Raw genomic sequence first — 8,130 nt, 5'->3', positions numbered from 1 at the left:
ATTCGCTCTCTCTTTAATTGCTTCAGAGACTTTGACTCGGCCATTCTAAACTTTGGTGAACTCTAAATGGGAGGTACTGGGCTTGCCTTGGCAGCTATTAGACAGGAGCTTAAGTGGGCAGGCTTAGTTGAAGCTTCATAAACCAACTTACAGCGGTTTTTCACTGTCAAGTGATCACAATTCTTACTGTGCTTTACCCCTCACTTGATAGGGATGTACCAAAACTGAACATATAACTGGATTTCACTCAGAATAACCAGGCCTTCTTTTTGGACTCTTTATCCCTTTTTTATTTTATCTTCGCTTTCCTCAAGCCAGGCATTTACAGGTGAAAAACCTTAAACCACAAAACACCAACTTTCACCAATCTATCTTATGAGCAAACACAAAATTTTACTTTAAATGCACATATATATATATATATATACATACCCACAAAATATACAATAAATGACCAATCTCAGCTTTAAATTTCCACACAATTATACATAACTTGTTCTGAATAAAATTCCTCCAAACATCAAAGTTTAAAATCAAACCACTGGGGAAACACATAAATGAGTTACTCAACGCAATAAATTGCAATGAAAAGCTAACCAATTAGACAATCGAACAATAGGTTTAACACTTCTGCCCATATGAATTATTAAAAGGAAAGTTCACCCTTAATACTTTTTTTTCTTTTTAGCAATTTAATATTTAACTTTTAGATAAACTAAAAATAGAAACCCCCCTTTTAAACCGCATTAATGCAAACATCTGAATCAATAAAACAGCATTCCACATATTGTCATTGAGACACTTACAGCACACCATTTATTCCTAATACAGTCAAATACCACAACTCATATAATGTTACAAGCCAGCACCAGCGCCTCAATGCCTCATTAGCGCACCCTATTAAGAAATAAACCCCACTCGCAACAGGTAGTGCTTGCTACAAATAACATTTGCAACAAAGTCTCCAACACGCATGGTTCATGGTCTTACCGGCTGTCCGTTCAGAGTCTACTTTTCAGTACACAATCACAGCACAGTTCCAGAAGCACTTGGTGTAGATTTGACCCTTTGCTTGTCGCGCTACCAATGCGTTTTGCCGACTTTATCCCAAATAAAGAGCAGGTGCGTCCGTTAATGCCTTCCGCTCGGGTGCACACAGGTGAGTAAACTTTGGTTCCGCATGACCACTTGCGTGAACGACGTAACCACTTGCTGGAATGACGTTCATCGCAACACATATATTGCAGAAAGCTTGTGCAAAAGTGGCAAGAATCTGGAACGTAAGAGAGGTCGTCCCAGTTCCACAATTGCTGGGGAGTATGAAGAAAAGAGGAGAAGAGGACCCGCTACACCTATTCCAGTCCCTGATGTGCGTCTGGATGCCACAGCCCACTGGATGGTCATGGATGAAAAGAAAGGGAGATGCAAGGTACCCGGATGCAAAGGTAGACCTAAAGCCAAGTGCCAAAAATGTGGCATGCATCTGTGTTTCACATCCACCAGCAACTGCTTCCTGAGGTTCCATACAGAATAATATAGACTGTGCTTTGTAGGGTTGGAGAAACACTGATTCAGTCTCTACCCCACAGGAACATACATTCAGAAACACAAACATACACTGTAGCTAATCTCCAACACACAGATTGATAAACCATCCACTGATGATTGTTGAAATAAAACTTGTTGAAATTGTTGTTGTCGTTGAAATAAAACTTTTTAAATTAATTTATTGCTTGTTTGCTTCTCATTCAACTTATTATATAATATACAAAACCTTGGCGTTTTAGTACCCTTGAAGCATCTTGTTGCCCTGAGACAACAGATCAAAATCTGGTGGGGGGGGCTGGGGGGGACACATTTTATGATTAATATTTTATCAAGGACCCCTAAGCTCCCTAAAACTAGAGTAAAATATTTTTTTCCTCCTAAAATAAAAATTCATGCCATAGAGGGTTAAGATTAATAAGATACATTTAACGGATTATATACCTAACATTTAAAATGTTTTTACAATTTTTTACTTTAAATGTTAATCATCCAAAATGAGGAAGTACACGGAATGCACAAAATTTACAGCATATTTATTGAAAAAAGCAAATGGGAACAATATATTGGATAACACCACCTTCCCCTCAGCCCTAAAAAAAGTCTGTTGTGTATTGAAATAACATCATAATCATTTTCTTTTTGGTTGCATAACACCATACCACAAACACTAAATGTACCTGTCTCAGATCAAAGGTACATGTGTAACACAAACATAAAAGACTTTATACCCACTTACATACATCCCAGTCACTGAGCTTAAAGAGAAACAAGTGTCAGATATCTAATAACCATCGGCATAATCCCATTTCTAACATGGTCCCTCAAAAGCGAAATTTGGTCACAAAGATCAAATGCATATGCATAGCACTGTAATAATTGTCCTTGAACACAAACAAGTGCCACCTATCAGATAAGTGTCTGCAAAAAGTCTGGGTTTTAAACATAGTTCCCCTAACGCAAATTTATGCCTGATTTCACAGAGCCCAAATGTATAACACACATGCAAAGGATTTTCCCAGCTTCAAATCTACTCAGTTACATTACAGTAGCCAAATAAATCAAATTTGTATCAGGAGAAAGTTTGTTGGGTTTTAAACATAGTCTCCCAAATGTGAAACTATGCTTATTTCTCATAGTTAAAATGTATATATATATAACAGAAATCTGACGGGTTGCGTCAGCTTCAAACTACTGAAGCACTGATTGCAGTAGCTGTACTTTAATAGAAATAAGTGCAGAGAATATCTTTAAATAAACATAATGGTTATACCAGCTTCATACCTACTTAAGTACATTATAGTAACTGTACCTGAATAGAGACAAATCTCAGATATACCAAATAAAAGTTTGGTGGGATTTGAACATCGGGCGCGGTAGGAGGAGGCGACGGACGGGACGAGGGAAACGGGTCCTGGAAAAGAACAAAACAGTTCACGAGGCACAGGGAACAGGACCGAGGTACAAAACATGGCAAGAGACAAGACGTAGGACAGGAGCTGACAAAGGAATGGGAAAGTGGAGAGAGACCAGGAAGGGGGAAACAGAAGGAACAGGTGGAACAAAAGGACAAGGAGTACGTGGAGGGAACATCGGGGGACAAGGAGCAGAGACGGGCGGAACGAAGGGACGAGGAGCAAAAGGCGGAGGGAGAAAGACAGGAGGCGGAGGAAACATAGGAGGGACAGGGACAGGAAAGTAAGGAGAGAAGGAGGGGGAACTAAGGGGAGTCCGAGGGAGCCCCAGTGGGCGACGGGAGGCAGCCGGAGGGGCTGCAGGCGGCCGGGAGGCCGGAGCCGGAGAGGACCTCGGAGGGGCCGAGGAGACAGGGCGAGGGACAGACTGAGGGGCCACGGAGGGAGCTGGAGGGGACCTAGGCGAGGACAAGGAGAGGGGGGGAGCCGCAGCAGGCGGCGACGTCCTCTGACATGCCCGAGCGGGAGGACCCACAGGCGACTGAGGAGCCGCCTCAGGGGAGCCCACAGGCGACCGACGGGAAACCGGAGGAGGGAGTGAGGCCGGGAGACGAGGCTGCGGAGGGGGGCCTGCAGGCGACAGCCGACCTGGAGGGCCAGGGCCCGCAGGCGCCGACCGAGCCCCAGTGCAGGCGAAGGAGGGCGAGCCAGGGGGCAGGGCGGGTGGGACCCCAGCCCTGTGTCTGTGTCCCCTCCCCTTATGGGACACAGACATTATGACCCTTGGTCGGGGTCGAGTTCGCCGGGGTGAGGGCGTAGGAGTCACAGGGGGAGAAGGGACTGGAGTGGGGCCAGGGACGGGAGCTGCGGGCTGCAGAGGGGGCGCCTGCTCCGGCTGCGCAGGCGGCTGCATGGGAGCGGGGTCCGCCGGCAGAGGCGGCTGCATGGGCTCTGGAGCTGAAGCTTTCCAGAGCTGGATTAGCCGTTTAAGGTCCTCTGCCAATCGCTCGAGCTCATCTCGATCAGAGGTGGGAGCGAACGCGTCGAAGTCCTTCACGAGCTGCGCGGTGAGCTTTTCCGCCTCCGGGCTACCTGGAGCTGCCAAATCTACGATCACCCTCCAGTATAAGCCTTGGAGGGCGAAGAATTGGTTGGCCATGGTGGCCGTCGCTTCTGGCAGAGGCGAGTGGAGCGCCTCAGGGGTGGCTGCCTCAAGCGGCGGAACTGGTAAGTCCTGTGCGGAGAAGACGGACGCGGCCCCTTTAGGAATGCGGGGCACACGCGGGCTAGCGTCTCGAACCGCTCGAGCTCCCCCCCAGTTAGCCAGCCGCTCGGGCCAGAATGAATAACGCTCGAGGGGCGGCCGTCGCTCCGCGGGGAGTGGCTCCGGGTCCGGGAACACGAAGGGTTCCTCCTCCTCATTCGGGAGCCAAAGCCTGGAGAGCGAGCCAGCTCCCAGACAGATCGGCTCCTCTGGGCGCCTCCTTCTCCTCCGCTTACTTTTCTTTTTTGGGTCCATCATTCTGTCACGATCAGGCGCGAGCAGAGCGGCGATGATTTTTGGTAAGTTACTAGAATGTACTCAGTGTTAGCAAACTGTTAGGTTTGATGACATTTGGCAAAATTTGCTGTTGTCATGATAAAACTCAGTCCTGTTACTTTCTGTCCTGTTACTCACATACATACAGTATATAGTGCATATATGCATATACATTTTTTTAACCACAAACATATATTTTTTTTATATGTAATTACAGACATGTGTTACAGACAAATTAGGTTTTCAAAGAAATATGAAAATGATGCATTAGACTATGACTATTAGTTTCATTAACTGCATGTACTGTACAATTAAACAACTAAATCTAAAGTAGATTTAGTCGACTAAATACCCTGAATTTTCTTTGACTAAAACGAGACTGATACTAAATTAATAATAGATGACTGAAAGACGACTAAAATTAAATTGCATTTTTGTTAAAAGACTAAAACTAAATCAAAACGAACACTTATCCACATGAATGCCAGGACCCAAAGTCTCCCAGCAGAACATTGTCCAGGGCATCACACAGCCTCCGCCTGCTTGTCTTCTTCCCAAACTGCACCCTCATGCCAGCCCTCCCCCAGGTAACTGACACCCACGCACATAGCCGTCCACATGATGTAACAGGAAATGTACCTCATCAGACCAGCCCACCTTCTTCCATGGCTACAAGGTGCAGTTCTGATGCTCACGTGTCTGTCATACGCCCTTTCAGTGGTGGACAGGGGTCAGCATGGACACTCTGACCGGTCTGCAGCTACGGAGCCGCAAACACAACAAGCTGCACATCACTGTGTGTCCTGACACCCTTATATCACAGCCAGCAGTGACTTTTCCAACAATTTGTACTACAGTAGCTCTCCTGTGGGACTGGATCTGCTAGCTTTTGCTCCCCATGAGATCAATGTTATTCACTTACCTGTCAGTGGTTTTAATGTTATGGCTGACGGTGTATATATGTGTCATGCAAAATAGCTAACCAAACTTTCAAAATGATCCAAAAATATATTTGATTAATTTCAACAATATGAGATTGTTGTAATTTTGGGTACCACGATACATGATTTTGTTGTCATTTTGTTTTTATGGGTAACACTTCACAAAACCGTTCCGAAGTAATTAGTACTCAAGTACAAATCATGAACAAATATAGTACCTACTTCAGATAAAAGATGTTATTCATTAATAATAAACAAGCATCATTATTCATATCAATATGTCACTTTTTGTGTTATTCGTTATTTGTTCCTTCAGTTGTTCACAAAAGTTATTGAACAAAACTTATAAAATTAACACATGTAGTAACAAATATCGTACCTGCTTGAAATAATTGATCTGTCATGATTCATTAATGATGAACAAACATGACATCAGTATTTCACTTTTTGTTATTCATTATTTGTCCTCTCAGAAGTTCACAAAGATCTATTTATAGATTAATAATAATTGATAAATACAGTAATTAGTACAGTATCATATCACATTATTAACATAATAATGACAACAACAAACAACAAATTTATTTTTATATAGTGCATTATCACAACATTACATTGTCTCAAAGCGCTTTACAGCATCCTCACCCAAAGCCCCCAGTGAGTAAGCCATAGGCGACAGTGGCAAGGAAAAACTCCCAAGAAGGAAGAAACCTTCCTTCTAGGAGGGACCAGACTCAAAGGGGGAGCCCATCCTCCAGGGGCCGGCAGGGATAGTCAAATAGAGAGATGGTTAAGTGCCAGAGATGGGGAAGCGCCAAGTCACATTGTCCCAATCATAAGATTTGGGAAATAACTGGAGAGCAAGGAAGATGACAAGCCAATGCCGATGCAGAGTCTTCTTCCAATCGCCAGGCAACCAGAGGTAAGGCAGCGGGTCATACATGGAAGATCAGAACGGCGAGCTGGATGCAGGGACGTCACTGGTGGTGGCGACGTCACATGTGGCCGGATGTGCTGGATATCTTGATAGATTGAGGTCTCCAGGCATCAAGGCCTTGGTTCCTCCTGACTCCATCAAAGTGTCCTTGAGCAAGACACTGAACCCCAAATTGCTCCCGTTGAGCAGGTTGGCACCTTGCATGGCAGCCTCTGCCACCGGTGTGTGAATGAGTGTGTGGATGGGTGAATGTGAGGCATGAAATGTAAAGCGCTTTGAGTACTCGTAGGAGTAGAAAAGCGCTATATAAATGCAGTCCATTTACCATTTAACCAATACGGGGCACAATTTGCCTTGTATTTCTTTAGATTGAAAGTGGAAACCCTAATTGCTGGTGTTTTAGACTATAAGCACTTACTTCCTGTATGTTCTACTGGATGCTTCAAGTGGTGAAAGAAATTTGGTGATCTTTATAAGGCTACATGGTACCAACATAAGCCCTTCATAGCAGCCGACAAATCTTGACAAAAGCATTTATAAAGGTTCATTACAACGTTTGTAGCTGTCATAAATGCTGACACTGGCAACTCCTGTGTCAAGGTGACATATCAGCTATGTCGACTGTCATAGGTTTATGCTGACATAAAGATGTGTTATGACACTTTTTTCATTCAAGTGACATAAAAGGTTATAAGTGTCACTCTACACTTCAGTGTTTCAGTGACATAAAGTGACATAATCTGTCATGTACAGCCAGCTGTAAAACAGAAGTTGCACACTTTATAAAGGCGACACACATGGCCACAATGAACAGTAGCGTAATCTCAATGTCACAAAAGCATGAGAAGTTTGTATATTTATGTATGCAGTGGTACCTCGACCCACAAACAGTCCTGTTCATGAACAAATCCGATTACGAACCAGATGTACGAAAATTTTTTGTACCGGACTGTGTTTCAGGCTGCGAACACATAAACGTACGAAGAAGTGTACATCATGCCCAAGTACTGTTATGGAATGTATAAAAAAACTTGTTTTAAATGTCCTTACTATATCTCTTCAGAGGTCGAATATCTGAAAAAAGAAAAAAATAGAGAGAGAGAATGTTCTGCTATAGCGGTACCTTTCAGTGATTGATAAACACGTTTGTGATGGTTTTTGACAGCTATACATAAAATTTTAATACTTCATTAATAATATAAATTATTAAGTAACTCCTATTTAAGTGCTATAATCTCCATTCACACATAGTGGCAACTGCGTATTGTTTGTTTACAGTACTAACAAAGAAGTTCATCGCCATACTTCAGTTAAATGTAATGCACTAATGAACATGTTTTTGGATTAATGAATACATTTTGCTTGAGTATCCATATTTCTACACAGGAAAATATAACCGATACACTTCTGTCTAATTGTGTATTAATATATAATAATATATTATATATTAATTTTGTGTATTAATATATAATAATAATATTTGCTAATTTTCTTAATATTATTTGTATATCCTATTTGTCAGGATATTTTATTTTTGTACTGTTTACTTTTTAATTTCTTTGCGCCACATTTAGTTCACTCTGTACTGTCTTTGTCCATTTTGCACTATACGTATGTCCGTCTCTGCTCTTCTCACTTGTTGCTGTATGCGCAAGAATTTAATCTATAAAATTTATCCTAAATCTCATACAGTGTCTGTATTCTCAAATACTGTTTCATACACATAAACATTTATGTTCATAATAATGATAG

General features: G+C 42.7%; 1 long non-coding RNA gene across 1 annotated transcript; it reads right to left on the bottom strand.

Moving 5' to 3' along the window:
- Positions 1-283: 283 nt before the first annotated feature.
- On the bottom strand, positions 284-1,122 carry LOC125705374 (uncharacterized). The gene is made up of 2 exons (XR_007381490.1): positions 991-1,122; positions 284-337 (listed from the first exon to the last, which is right to left on the bottom strand). It is a non-coding gene; the product is annotated as an uncharacterized LOC125705374 (long non-coding RNA).
- Positions 1,123-8,130: the final 7,008 nt, after the last annotated feature.

Source organism: Brienomyrus brachyistius, chromosome 12 (assembly GCF_023856365.1).
Source record: "Brienomyrus brachyistius isolate T26 chromosome 12, BBRACH_0.4, whole genome shotgun sequence".
Taxonomy (NCBI): domain Eukaryota; kingdom Metazoa; phylum Chordata; class Actinopteri; order Osteoglossiformes; family Mormyridae; genus Brienomyrus; species Brienomyrus brachyistius.
The sequence above is the reverse complement of the archived record's forward strand: the minus strand, read 5'-3'. Positions and strand labels throughout refer to the sequence as shown.